General features: G+C 43.0%; 1 protein-coding gene across 2 annotated transcripts in view; it reads right to left on the reverse strand.

The window, feature by feature from the left end:
• FHIP1A (FHF complex subunit HOOK interacting protein 1A) overlaps positions 1-14,976 on the reverse strand; it is a 297,133-nt gene extending 282,157 nt beyond the window's left edge. For both annotated transcript variants that reach the window (XM_040251457.1, XM_040251458.1), the window contains exon 1: positions 14,705-14,976. The gene's annotated coding sequence lies outside the window, so the exon portion shown is untranslated. The remainder of the gene's footprint in view (positions 1-14,704) is intronic.
• Between the last annotated feature and the right edge of the window lie 133 nt (positions 14,977-15,109).

Genomic DNA, 15,109 nt, shown 5'->3' on the forward strand with positions numbered 1-15,109 from the left:
CTGATGGACATCTAGGTTGTTTCCATGTCCTGGCTATTATAAACAGTGCTGCGATGAACATTGGGGTACATGTGTCTCTTTCAATTCTGGTTTCCTCGGTGTGTATGCCCAGCAGTGGGATTGCTGGGTCGTAAGGCAGTTCTATTTGCAATTTTTTAAGGAATCTCCACACTGTTCTCCATAGTGGCTGTACTAGTTTGCATTCCCACCAACAGTGTAAGAGGGTTCCCTTTTCTCCACACCCTCTCCAGCGTTTATTGCTTGTAGACTTTTGGATCGCAGCCATTCTGACTGTCACCAGTATTTTAGTGAGGAAGAGTAAAGTGGGTTTTTATCTAAGACTCAGGTCTTACAATTTCTGTATTCCAAGTGAAGGGATATTCACTCACCCCTTACTTTTCTTAAGAAGTGCAAACAAAGTACATCCAAAAAGGTAGTGAAAACTTGAAGGATTAACGAGGATATTAGACATCTCACGTGTAATTTTTTTTTTTTTTTTTTTGGCCCCACATTGCAGCTTGTGAGATCTCAGCTCCCCAATCAGGGATCAAACCCAGGCCCTCAGCAGTGAAAGTGCAGAGACTGAACCACTGGTCCATCAGGGAATTCCCTAATATCTAAGGTTTATGAACAGAAAAAAAAATGAAGTTTTTATTTATCAGGGCTTGATATCCTTTCCAAATTCTGAAAGGAACTGACACTAAGGCATTTTGATTTACCTGTTCTGTTTGTTTTTATGTATGATGAGCTACCATCACTCAGGTCTGCAATTAACAATGTATAGCTATTCACAACCCGCCACTCCCACTTCTTGCCTCTGCTGGATTGTTTAAAGCAAATTTCAGGACTTCCACGGTAGTCCAGTGGTTAAGACTCCGTGCTTCCACTGCAGGGGGCCCAGGTTCAATCCCTGGTCAGGAAGCTCAGATCTCACACACCTTAAAGCATGGCCCAAATCAGGCATCATATCTGAGACAAGAAAAAAATGGCCCACAAAGATATGTCACTTCCCAATCCCCAGATGCTCTGAATATTCGTTTATATAGGGGGAAAATATAGCTATAACTTTCAGTCTTAAGGAGGAATTCATCTTGGATTATCCAAGTAAGTCCTAAATGCAATCCCATGTATGCTTATAGGAAAGAGGTAGAGGAGACAAGACACAGACATACCAAGAGGAGAAAGCCACGTGAGGTGGGACAGAGATGTAACCACAGACCAAGGTCAGCTTCCAGAGAGGAAAGAATTCTCCCCTAGCTCCGCACAGGGACCATGGCCTTGCCTACTCCTTGACTTTAGACTTCGAGCCTCCAGAACTATGAGAGAATAATTTCTGTTGTTTGATTCACCCAGTCTGTGGCAGTGTTACCATAGTTATAGGAAACTAACAAAATATTATACAAACTAAAAATTTTTTCATCATGTATATTTAAGAAATACTCTTTTTAAAAATAATACCATGATCATTCCCTTTGCTAAAGTTCTCTAATGTGTCTAAATCCAGAGTTTAAATTTCCCAAATTGCCTCAATTTCATATTTATAATTTATAACTTTGTGGTGATTTAGCCAAACCAAGATACAAAAATACTTATGCCTCTTAAGTCTCAAGGCAACTTTTTAAAATATAATAAATAAATAAAAACATTTATCTGACACTGACTTTGGGGAAAAAAAATAACAGTTCCTTCTTTTTCTTGCCATTTATTTACTGAACAAACAAAATAACTTGTTCTGCAGAAATATCTCCATTCTGGATTTGGCTGATCACATCTCCATGATATTTTTAAACATGGTCCCCTTTTTCCTATGCTTCTTATAAACTAGCAGTTAGAGACAAAGTCTTAATTGGAATCATATTCAGGTTTTTGATAAATAATGTCAAATGGTTCTATATATTTCCTATTTTATCCAATTAGGGGGCACGTATTTACTTTTTTCTCTTTTTGTAACATTAACATTGATTGGTAGGTACAGGGATTCTCTGTCTGATGTTATCAATTATAAAGTTCCCAATTGCCCTTTGACCTAGGTTTTAGGAGTCACTGACAATCATTCCCTAGGTTGTTATTTCATTATGGGTAATAAAATGATAGTATTTTCTTTATATCCTTCCTTCTGCACTTATGGGTTGGAATTCTAAAAATCAGGTTTTTGTGCAAACCACTTGTTGGTTCCTCTGAAATACAGCATTGGTTTTTTAAAAAACAGGAAAAGTAAGGTAAGTGCTTGATAACACCTTTTTAAGATAGTATCAGACAGATACCTGCCTCTTGACTATTAAGACTACCCTGGTCTGACTCAATGAGTGTAACTTCTCAAATGCACTCCATGTAGTCCTCAAGTTACCAGTTCAAATACTCCACCTACAATATGAAACCTATTTTTAAAGAACAAAAGGCAGGACCCAACATGACTATGTCGATTTGATGTCGATTCTCAGGATTTACACCCAATCAGACCAGTCCAAACTCTTCAACCAGCCCCATTGAACCAGTCAGCCTGAGGCTAACTGATCCTGTCTCACTGATGCAACCCATCTTCTCATTCTGGACCTGGCGCCTTTGGCTGGTGCTCTGTACACCTGACGCTCTCCCTGCAACCAGCTCAAGCTGTCCTCTTTGCTCTCAGCAGTAAACACAGCTCCTGCTCCTGCATCCAGCACCCACCCTTCTTCAGAGAATGGCACGACCCTTCTTTCAGGGGACTGTTCCTTTTCCCCACCCAAACAATGGGTTTCTAGATGGGGCTGCCAATTACCAAATAACGTGTGCCGCCGGCCACAGGGAAAAGGGTACCATCCAAGGGAGGTGGACCAGAGGCAGCCCTGGGATTCTGAGATGTAGATTAAAAGCTCAGGCCCTCTTTCTGGGTGATCCTTGGCTTTCGGGCAGCCATGCCCTCAGCCACGTGGAGAAAACTGACCCAGAGAGAAGTAGGGAGAAGTAGGGAAAAGACATGGAGACTCTCAGTGGTATAGGAGTTTCCAGCTCTGGCTTCCAATACCTCCTTCACTTCTCTCATACCTTTGACCATGTGAGTCCATAAATTCCCTTTCCATACAGTTGAAATTTCTAATAACTTACAACCAAAGGAATCCTAACACAATCCTCACCACAGTGACCTCTACATTTCTGGTTTCTTATGCTTATTTTCTGTACAAATAACACTTAATCACAAGCTGTCCTAATTTTTTGTGTGTCAAATACATCTCTGACAACATCTTTTGTGGCCTTGCATACATATTAACTCATAACTTTTGAAAGAATCCCACTAACAATCCCTAGAAGAGTGCTAACAGAGATTTAGTACATAAATAACAATTACCATGTACTGATTCTTACTTACATGGTAAGCATTTCAGATGTGTTATATCTTATTTAACCCTCAAGGAAAATTCCTGCGGGGGGTGGCACATTATAAAACTTGAGCTTCCCCGATGGCCCAAGTGGTAAAGAATCCATCTGCCAATACAGGAGACTCAGGAGATGTAGGTTTAATCCCTGGGTCAGAAGATCCCCTGGAGGATGAACGGCAACCCACCGCAGTGTTCTTGCCTGGAGAATCCCATGGACAGAGAAGCCTGGTGGCTACAGTCCATGGGGTCGTGGAGTCAGACGTGACTGAACACAAAAACATAAAGAAGCTAAGGTTCATCCCAGAAAAGTAACAGGTTCACAGACACAATTATTAAATAGCAAGGCAGAGGTCTGAGCCAGATTTGTGTCCAAACTGCACCTTCTCTCCACCATGCCCATGTTGCCTCCCACAACAATAAATACTTGCTAATTAACTAACCAGAGAGTATAATTCACCAAAGGCCTCCATTTAACCCCTGACTCTCCACTGACCTCAAAGTACATGCCCTTCATCATTAAGCATAGCCTTAATACATGGATGCATAAATAAATGAGCCATATGAAAATAAGTACCTTGAAAAAGTTATAATACAATTTCTCCAAAATTACTACTGGCAGCCTGAAGATGAAATGCTGGCATTCCTCTTAAGGAAGAGGTAAAAGGATGAATATTTAAGACCCCTCTGCCTGAACAAGATGTATACAACTCCCCCGGCGGTGATATTTCAAAATAGCAAAAGGAGATTTGTGAGAGCCTGTCGCTGTGAGACACACCTTCAGCTCTGCAATTGCTCAGAGGAATATTCTTGTGTCATCATTAGACACTAATAGTTATTGAGCACTCCCATGGTTTGGAGGCAAGAACAGAAGCCCTTCAGGAAGAAAATGGCTCCATCTTCTTAGCTCAGTGACGACAGACCAGGAGGAGAGGAACAGCAATTTACTGACAGAGAACCCAAAAATCCCCAGTTCCCATCTCTACACCATCTGCACACTTCAGGCCAAGGTTTTCGATTCCATGCTTCTGTGTCCAATTGCTGCTGGAACTACTCTATTAAACTAACTTCAAGGCAACAACTGTTTTCAGCATCTACCCAAGGACTTTCCAATGAGAATTGTCCCATACACGTGTTGGTGTTGTCTGTCTCTTTTTTTTTTCCTTCCTCACTTTTGCCACTCTACCTGGGGGCCTTATACCATACATATACTCTTCTGAGGAAGACAGTGATTGTTCCTAAGAAGGCCAGAGCTACTATCAAAGAGGCGTGCTCCTTAGTTGTGCATTGGCAAGAGCAGAGCCGAGGGGAGAGTGTGCCCAGCACACACTGGAGAATGGCTGTACCCCTTGATGGCACGGGACTTTGCTAACCTGCACGCTCTGGTGAGAGACGAGCCCTGAAGCACTCAGCACCACCACAGACACAAAACAACTTCAGATGAGACTGTATGTGCAACAGTGCCCTTCCAGCCATGAACAGCCAGGAGACTCTAAATCACTCCTGCTACAGATGCAGCTGCAACAAAGGCAACGACCTGGCAAACAGGTGGGTGTGTGATCTGAAGCCTGACTCGGTCTGGACGTGCTAAGTCGCTGCAGTCACGCTCGACTCCTTGTGACCCTATGGGCTGTAGCCTGCCAGGCGCCTCTGTCAGTGGAATTTTCCAGCTAAGAACACTGGAGTGGGCGTCATGCCCTCCTCCAGGGAATCTTCCCAACCCAGGGATTGAACCCTTGTCTCTGATGTCTCCTACACAGGTAGGCAGGTGTTTTACCACAAGTGCCACCTGGGAAGACCAGGTCTGAATAGAAGGGACCTTCAGTAACAAGAAGGGAAAAAGGAAGAGGGGCCAACAGGATTTAACAGAAAGCGCAGACAACCAGGGGTGTGAAGAGTTTTCAAGACAGCAAGCTCCCGAGGACCTCCATGGTGGCTGGCTAACTGGCTATGCCACCAGTGGCTAAGACTCCGCGCTCCCAAGGCAGGGGGCCTGAGTTTGATCCCTGGGCACAGAACTAGATTCTGTCTGACATGACTGAAGATCCTGTGTGCTGCAATGAAGAAACAGTGCAGCCAAATACATAATTTTTTTTAATCTTTGAAAAAAAAAAGAGCAAACTCTCAATCAATTCAACAAACACTTTACTGAATGGCAGGCATTGGTCTACATCTTGGGACACAGCCAAAGAGAGTCAAAACTAATTCAGCAGAGATCCCTGCCCTTCGTGGAGCTTTACATTCTTATTTAGGGGTTAACTGATAAACAATACACAAAATAAATAAGTAAATTGTAATATGTTAGAAAACAAGTGCAGGACAGCAGGGGAACGGGGAAGGAATGTGCAGAGGATCTGTAATACTCTGAGATTAAAAGACACACCAAAGTGCATAAGGGGGTCAGATTTGCAATGACGTTCCTCAAAAACTACATTCAACTGCAGGACAAATGAGGAAAATCAAACAGAGCTTGAAGGAAATGTGCATAAAATTGGACAAATCTGAATTGCCTAGGAACACAGAGCTCTTTTTCCATATTTCATCTTCTTGACCCTTGCTCAAAATTATTGACACCAACATGCTACATAATATAATTATGGAGGAAGATATGAAATAACTTCACCGTGGCCAGAGCAAAGGGAATTATAAGAGACAAGAGCATAGCAGAAGAGAGCAAAAATAGTTGCAAACCAGTACTTCAGGAAAGGGTTAATTCAACAGAACTTTAAATATGGCTCAACTTTTTCTCAGGAAAAGTTAGCTCTAGGTCAAGGACGACGTATAAGTTTTGTTTCTAGTAACAACTCCAAACAACTGGCAGAGTCTCCCTGGAGCACTGCTCTGATAGAGAGTTCTGGGTCCTGTGGGCAATGAGCTAGACATTTCTTCCCTGGGCACAAGGTTGGGGGCTGAGCACACATGCCCCACACTTGCCACTCCTTCCTTCGTAGAGCTTAGTGCTTTAAAAGAAAATCAGTAAACACTGACCACCTTCTATGTGAAGCAAAATCGAGAACAGTGGAGGATTTGCAGGATAGAGCTTGATCCGAGTCCTCATGGAGTTTATAATATAACTGGGAATAAGAACAATTGTATAAAAGATTTTTTAACACTGGAAAGCTAATGACTAAATTCCTAAAATTTCAGTACAAAGATTCAGATGCCAGGAAACTGCTATAGGAGAAGATAGCCAAGAAAGGCTTACTGGAGGACACAGGCTCGGAACTGGATTTGAAGAACTCACCTCACTGAGATAGGAAAGAGGAAGGACCGGTCCCAGCAGAGAGAGTGGGAAAGGTGTGCTCAGGAATGAAGAACAGATCGGCACGGCAGCCTGAGCAGAGGGCCTGCATGGGGCATGCCACAGATGCCTCGAGTGTTAGGGACCGCCAGGGAAACAGACCAACTGAAGACATTCCGATAAGGGCGGTGGACAGACGTAGAGAACAAACATGGACACCAACGGGAGAAAGGGGTGGGCTGGGATGAGCTGGGATGCTGGGACTGACATATTTACACTCCTGTGTATAAAATATATAGCTAATGGGAGCCTGCTGGGTAGTACAGGGAACTCTAGTCCGTGCTCTGTGGTGACCTAAATGGGAAAGAAATCCAGAAAGGATGTATGTATACTTATAGCTGATTCTCTTTGCTATGGAGCAGAAAGTGACACAACATTGTAAAGCAACTATACGCCACTAAAAATTTTAAAAATAAATCAAGGATGTATATTTACAGAGAGAAAGGTTTATTATAAGGAATTGGCTCATGCAATTAACAAAGGCTGAGAAGTCCCAAGATCTGCAGATGGCAAGCCAGAGAGGAACAGCTGATAATACAGTTCAAGTCCAAGCTTAAGGCCAAAGACACAGAAGATGGATGTCCTTCAGGCAGAGAGCGTGAATTCTCCCTTCCTCAGCCTTTCTGTTCAATTCAGGTCTTCAGTGGATTGAATGAGGCCCATCTACAACAGAAAGGCCCTACTTTCAGCAGAAAGACTGCTCTACTCAGTCTACCAATTCCAATGTCAAGCTCATCCAGAAACAACCTCATAGACACACCCAAAACAATGTTTAATCAAATAAATCCCTGGACAACTGGTCACCCAATCAATTAAATTTGGCACCTAAATTTAGCCATTATACCTTGAATTGATTTATTACTCAGTAGACAACAAGGACCATGATTAGTGACATAAGCAAAGCTGTACTTTATAGAATCAGACCAATCATGGCATGAAAATGGATTACAGAAAGAAAAACTGGAAATGAAAACAAGGTAAAACACATTGTAACTGCCCATGTGACGATAAGACGCAGACCGTGAACAACACACACGTACGGGATTCTGTTCACAATAAGGTACTCAGCTAGGTGACTCAGAGGAGTTACTCTTGTCATCCTATAGTTTAATAGGATGTCAGGATCCAAATAAAGACCTATGCAGCAGGAACTGGAGAAGCAAGCCTAGGATTTCAAAGGTCAGCAACGAGGATGCAGATTTAGGGATCACCTGTGTAGGGGAGGGAGCCAAGTTGAGAGTTTGCTCCAGGAGTGCCCCCCCTGACAGAAGCCCGAAGGACAGCAGGGTGAATCAGTCAGGCTTGAGTCAGAAAGTCGTCTTGTGATTCACTGTGGAGGAATGACCACTCCTAGGTGGCACACTAATCCTAAAACATGACCAAGAGGTAGGATGACTTTAGGAGGAAAAAAGGGAGAAGCAACGCAACCAGCCCCCAAACAACGAAAACACAGCTTACAGGCTGATTCACCAAGAGCGACTGCAGGGTCCACTTTCCAAACCGGACACACAAAGTCCTCAACATGAACCCAGTGGAGAAGTACAAGGAGGAAACGGAAGGACAAACTTCATCAAGTTGAAATTAGCATTAACCATTAAGTTTTTAATACAACTCGAGTAAAGAGCACATCGTCTAGTATTTCCTGAAGCAAATCAAGGTCAATGAAAGTCCTGTTGCCACTTTTTCCACAAACATTACTGCATCTTGCTTAAAATAAGGAAAGTGTAAACATTCTGAAATATACCACAAACAGGAGGGATTTTAAATATTCACCTTATTTAAAAAGTGACAGTGTTAGAGAACAGGCAATAACCAAGACTAATACACAAGATATGTTTCATCTTCCCACAAAAAAAAAACCCAAAATTTAAGAACTATATACAAGCAATGAAGTTTCACCTGTAACCTAAAAAATTCTTAATTTATTAAGAAATTTTTCATATAAAAAACATCAAGAAGCATTTTTCCTAATAAAGTAAATATGGGCAGATATCATCTTAATTTTAAGGGTACACCAAATATTTATGCTAAATGACCTACTGATGATCATAGTTTTAAAGTATAGCTTATATTACTTATGCATAAATACACACATGTATTACACAAATAAGTGTGCATGTGTGTACATTTACATTTGTTAAGATGTTTTCATACTCATTCTAATACGTTACAAAGAAAATCATGAATGAAGTCCAAGTACAAGTTCCATGAAGACAAACAAAACAGAAGGTATTCATCCTGAGGAATGAAACATAATCCTCTAATTGAATGGTTATGAACAAAGCTTGGACTCCATGAAAATATTAATCAGCTCTCTAAGATGACCAATAAAAACTTTGCCACAGGAAGTCCTGAAATGTTCCTGCTTCAATGAGCCTAGGTCATGAAATTTAGCCAAAGTAATTATATTTCACATGTGCCACACACAGATGAGTAAAATTAGTTCTTGGGACTTTCTGCAGATCTAAAGATCTTAAAATTGACCCATAACCAATATTTCAACAGAGGTAAATTTTCATTCAAGAAGAGGAGCTAAAACACACTCTGCATTCTGCAAAGCCTAGTGGATTCCCTGAACTCCTTCATGGCATGTCCTAGAATAATGTTCTTTAAAAAATTTTTTTTAACTATGCTCCATAAAACGTAATTAGCAGCTCATCCAATAACTGCAGAGTATTTTTAGAGCTGTCATCAATTACTACATTCTCTTGGGGAAAATATTAAAACCAAAAAAATCTGAAATGAGGTGAGCCTCACCTAAAAGCTCAGTGCCTTTCGTTACTGTGACCTTTTGTTTGAGAGTTTGCTCATATATTAATAATTTCTATCTTTGGTCCAATATATTCAAAAATAAAAAAGCCACTAATATAGTTTAAAATGTAGAGACACTACTGGAGGAAGTATAAATTAGAGATATTTAACTTTTCATCCCTCTGACTCTTTCACAAACCTTTCCTACCCAAGTGTACAAAGATACACTTTCAAGGATGTTCTCCAAAGTATTATTCTTACTACGGGAAAATGGGAAACCCCCCACATTTCCAACAATAGGAAATTGTTTAAATGACCTGTGATGCAATACTACACAGTATGATCTGTATGTATGGCTATGGAAACATTTTCAATGCATATTAAGTTAAAAATTAAGTTGAAAGTTGTGCTATTTTACCCCTACTTGTTATTAAAAGCACAATTATAAATATATTTTAATTTAGGAAAGTTTGGGGGAACTTTCTCTAGAATACAACATCACAGTGCACATTTAATTTTCAACATTACATACTTCTGTAGTGTTTGAATGTTGAATATGTATTGTGTGTATAAGCAGAAAAAATAAAGTTTTCTTTTAAGTTGGTGATATAATTTTGGAGGGAAAGTAAAAAATCTCATGTATAAAGAAAATAGAAATCTTGGAGTGTTAAAAACTTTTCTATTATAGTTCTACTATATCACCTGCCTCGGCCTCTCTCTTGGAAGACCGTTGTTTCCTTATTCTCAGAATTTCAAAATTAAGCAACATACACAGATATCAGAAAGACCTTCTTATCATCTCCCATTAGTAATAGCTTCTTGAGATAAAAGTTTAGGCCAAACTCCAGTATTTACCAAACACAACTGAGTAACACCGTCAATTTCTTAATAGCTGCAGACAGACTGCAAAAGTATCTCTCAGTTCAGTTCAGTTCAGTCGCTCAGTCGTGTCCGACTCTTTGCGACCCCATGAACCACAGCACGCCAGGCCTCCCTGTCCATCACCAACTCCTGGAGTTCACTCAGACTCACGTCCATCGAGTCAGTGATGCCATCCAGCCATCTCATCCTCTGTCATCCTCTTCTCCTCCTGCCCCCAATCCCTCCCTGGGATTTCTTTGGAAGGAATGATGCTAAAGCTGAAACTCCAGTACTTTGGCCACCTCATGAGAAGAGTTGACTCATTGGAAAAAAGTGTCTCTAATCCTAATTAAAAGTTATTATAGGCCTGGTGGGCTTCCGTCTATGGGGTCGCACAGAGTCGGACACGACTGAAGCAACTTAGCAGCGGCAGCAGCAACCTCTGTACAGATTATGCAGACTTTGAAACTCTGAAGCACTTCTGTGATAGAAATATGAGGAATTAGAGAAATTACCTATTTTTGAATCCACAGTCCAACAACCTAATCAAACACTGTAAAAAGTAGACAGAAAGGAGAAGGGAGCAATGCCTGGAAAGGTGACTAAGGAATCACAAGCACGGAGGAAAAGTTCCACCGGCCTGGAGAAAGGTGTGAACCTGGGAGACCTTAGCAAAACAATTCAACTATATTTCAGTTTCCTCACCTACAAGATGAAAGGGCTGGAAATAAACAATCTCTGCGGTCTCTTTTGACTTTAAAATTCGAAAAACAAACCTTTACTCTTTCCTTGCCAAAGAAGACCTAAAAAGGCAATACACATGTACACAGCATAAAATATAAGGTATAAGGTTATAAGGTACTTGGCCAAAATCAGCAATGTCCTGCCTGGCTCCTCCTCACCCTTGAGTTCCACTCTCCAAAAGAAGCCCTTTCAACTCTTTTAGATGTTTCTTCTAGTAATTAACTCCATACTTTTAAACCCCACACTTAAATTCTATTTTCCAATTTTTTCAACTGTAAATCCTAGTCAAAGTTCCTTATGGCAATTAGTAGGGTATTTACTTACCTACCCCACCTCCTGGGGTGCAGTTACACTGTTAAGATGCAAAGGATATAAAGACATGCATGTACACACACGTGTAAGTACGTGTTCCTATAGTCCCCTATGAGCCTGCATTTTGGTTAATGATAAATAAGACCCCATTTTGCACCCAAACCTGCGCAAAATGCAGCAGAGAAAAAATTGAAAGCCTGTCCTCTAAATCAGAAACACTGCACTTGGGTCTGAGTTCAACATATACAGGAACAAAATATGCACCTAAAAGTTTCTTATTTTCTCTGAATCTCATCTGTTTTCCTCCTGTATAATCTGAATATAATAGCACAAACTTCAAAATGGTTAAATCACAAAACACAAATATGGTATGTGCTCGGTCCCTCAGTCATGTTCCGACTCTTTGCAACCCCAAGGACTATAGCCCGCCAGGCTCCTCTGTCTATGGGACTTTTCAGCCAAGAATTCTGGAGTAGGTTGCCATTTCCTTCTGCTGGGGATCTTCCCTGACCCAGGGATTGAACCCGCATCTCTTGCATCTCCTGTACTGGCAGGAGGATTCTTTAACACTGTGCCACCAGGGAGGCCCCCACACTACACGTAATCTTAGCCAAACAGCCAAGAAGCAATGGCAAGAGCTGCCTTTTTGGTTAAGTCAGCCATCTCAAGACCCACAGAAATCACCCACAGAATCACTTTCTGTGATTGTCTTCACTAAGAGATTCCTATAAATGAAGTTCCTGAAGCTACTGGTCACTTGAGCACTGTTCTCCTGTGTAGGCTAAAAACTAAGGGGCAGACATCATCGAGAGTAAGAGTGAAGTAAAGGTGTTCACTCTTCACAGAAGTGTGAGAAGTAAGGGTGAAGTAAATCATGTTCCACAGCCAAAATCTGAGGGACCAGCTCTTCCAAGGGCCTATGTATCACCCAATGAGACAAATGTGCACAGAACATCGAGCATCTAAGCAGGGATCAGAGAAAGCAACTCTGTTTTATATTTGCAGAGAAAGGGAGCTTTCTTACCAAATTCTCTTTCGAAAAGTGAAACAAGAGCATCATTTCCAAAGTCACACCTCAGCCTTCTATATGTACCTCTATATTTCAACATTATTTGTACATCTGCTTTCTGACTTGCAGACATAATCTACTGACTTCCTATTATGGCAGAAAAGAACTCTGCAGAGAAAGTGTTTTGAACCAATTTTGAGAAGTTATCACAAAGAACTGTCCAGCAGTGCATTACTGACACTGTAGTAAAACAGTCCTCTCATTTCTGGTCTTCAAAGGCCTACATTAAAAGTGATACAACCTGGGCTCCGCTGGTTGTCCAGGGGCCGACTCTACACTCCCAAAGGAAGGGGCCCCAGGTGGATGCCTGGTCAGAGAACTAGATCCCAGATGCCACAACTAAAGATTTTGCATGCCATAATGGAGACCGAAGATCCCATGTGCTGAAACTAAGACTCAGCTCAGCCAAATAAATGTCTTTTCTTTTATATAAAGTGATACAACCATACTGTCTCTATTTAGGGGAAGGTAGGAAGCTAGCTGGGTAGTTGTGCCTAGATTGCAAAACCACTCTAAATCTCTCTCTGAATCTAGTTCAGTGATAGGCAGTTTCTCTTGTCTTTTCCATCTGCCCCACAGAGTTAAATCCTGTTCCTAAAGCTACAGGACAAATGACAAATGGGACCCCAAACTTTATTTCAAGACAAACATGGAAACAATTTCTATGAACCTGGCAGAGAGGGGTTAACTGGAACTAAAAGAAACCAGCTTTTAATTACCTGAAAAGGTTATCTAAATCCAACAAGTATGCCACATTAAGCCGTAAATGTACAGACTGAGTCTCCTGTTCGATTTCTGTCCAGCGAAGACCGCTAAAGTTCTCCAAATGTGGACTTGAGCTGTGGTACGCTATGTTTGGGCAGTTTCAGGGAAAAACGTCCTGTCCGGGGCCAGGTGTCCAAGTGAATTTGAGGTCAGGCAGGTGACCCTGCCAACCAGACATGGTACATTAAGGAGAGGAAATCTTTTCTCTCGCTAATCAACAGGATAAAGGTGATTAAGCAGGAATTATTTTTCAATGACCTACATAATTTCATCAGGGCCGCTGTGGCTATTAGCAGAGAGCAGCTGACTTCCTAATGAGATGAATTTGATAGCAGGCCCCTTCCAGAGAAGGCAGGCAGTAGGCCCAGTCTACAGGGAAGCAACAAGTGGTGTGCACTGCTCACTCCTCCTCCTCAGGACAATCTCTCCTCCGTTTTTATTTCCTTTCTTCCACTGGGAATATTCCTCACTTTGGATGGCTAAGGTTGCAGCACCTGCTGAATAGTGGAAGCTGGGTCTATTTTTTGTTTAATTTTTATTTTATACTGGAATATAGTTGATTTACAATGTTGTGTTAGTTTCAAGTGTACAGCAAAGTGATTCAGTTATACACATTCATATATCCATTCTTTTTTCAGATTCTTTTCCCATTTTAGTTATTACAGAATATTGGGAAGAATTCCCTGTGCACCCAGTTGGATCCATCCATTCATAACACAGCAGGATAAATTAGGAGTCTGGGATTAACAAAACCCGGCTCTGTTAAGAATGGATGGATCCAAGTGGGTGGGACAGAACTGGGCTAATTCATTAGACCTGCCCACTTGATTCCCAAAGTCCCCAGGAAACAAGGCTACCCCTGCCATCAACACCTGGCTCTGGCTGGGCTCTTGAAATAGGACAGCAGTTCCACTCCCGAGAAGAAGTGGAATTATAACAAAGAACTTTTGTTAAGGTCGGAGCAGGACACACACACACACACACCACACACTCACACACCATCACCATCATCACCGTCAACAATAACTATGACTTGAAAGCAGTTTCACTAGAGAACTTGATGAAATTGAGCAAAAGCCACCCAACGAGTAAGTCCTCACACCTGGCAAGTACTGCAAACTTCAGAGTGGCACCGCCTCTGCCTCTGGTATAAAAGCGACAAGGTCTAGAGAGGAAAACTGAGCCCCAGACCTCTTCGCCTTTGCCTGCTCCTCCCATAGGATTCAGCTCTCCGGCCCCAGGGACCACGAAAAGGGTGGAGAGCCCTAATGCCACCCTTTTCCGTCAAAACAAGCTAGCTCCCTCTCCCCCGGGATCAGTCACCGAGTAACGCCCGGTCCCGCGGCTCGGGGAGCCAACCTCCTCCGCGCCGCGCCTGGCCCGACACGGAGACCTTGTCTGGGCTATTCCCAAGGGCCCGCTCCCAATTCCTGCGCCTCCCTCCTGGTCGGAGAGCTCGGGGAGAGGCGCTTCTGCTCTCCCGCTTCCCACAACCCCTAAAGCAAGAGAGCCCCTCAAGCGCAAGTCTCAGAACCGCGCGCCACGTACCTGTCAGCGGCCGCGGCTCCTCCTCCCGAGGGCGCGGTGCGGGGACAGTGCAGAAAGTTTGTGCCGCTGCCCGCGCCGGACGCCGCGAGGAAGGGGGAGCGGGCTCCTCGCCGGGTCCGAGACAGTCCGCTCCGCTCCCGGGCCGGCCGACGCTCGCAGATCTCTGCTCGGCTCCCCCTCGCCCGGCTCCAAGTCTACAGCGGCTCCCCGGGAAAGGACGAGGCGGGAGAAGGTCCGAGCGCAACTCGCCGACTGTGCGTCAGCCGGTGGCGGAGTCGCGCCGCTCCCCGGCTCCCCCGCCCCCCTACCCCGCGCCCTCCGGAGCGCAGGCGGGGCTCGGCCGGGGAGGAGCCCAACCTGCCAGGCGGGCCCCGGGGAGCAGGCGCCCGGCCCCGCCCCGCCCCG

This window comes from Oryx dammah, unplaced genomic scaffold (assembly GCF_014754425.2).
Source record: "Oryx dammah isolate SB20612 unplaced genomic scaffold, SCBI_Odam_1.1 HiC_scaffold_12, whole genome shotgun sequence".
Classification (NCBI taxonomy): domain Eukaryota; kingdom Metazoa; phylum Chordata; class Mammalia; order Artiodactyla; family Bovidae; genus Oryx; species Oryx dammah.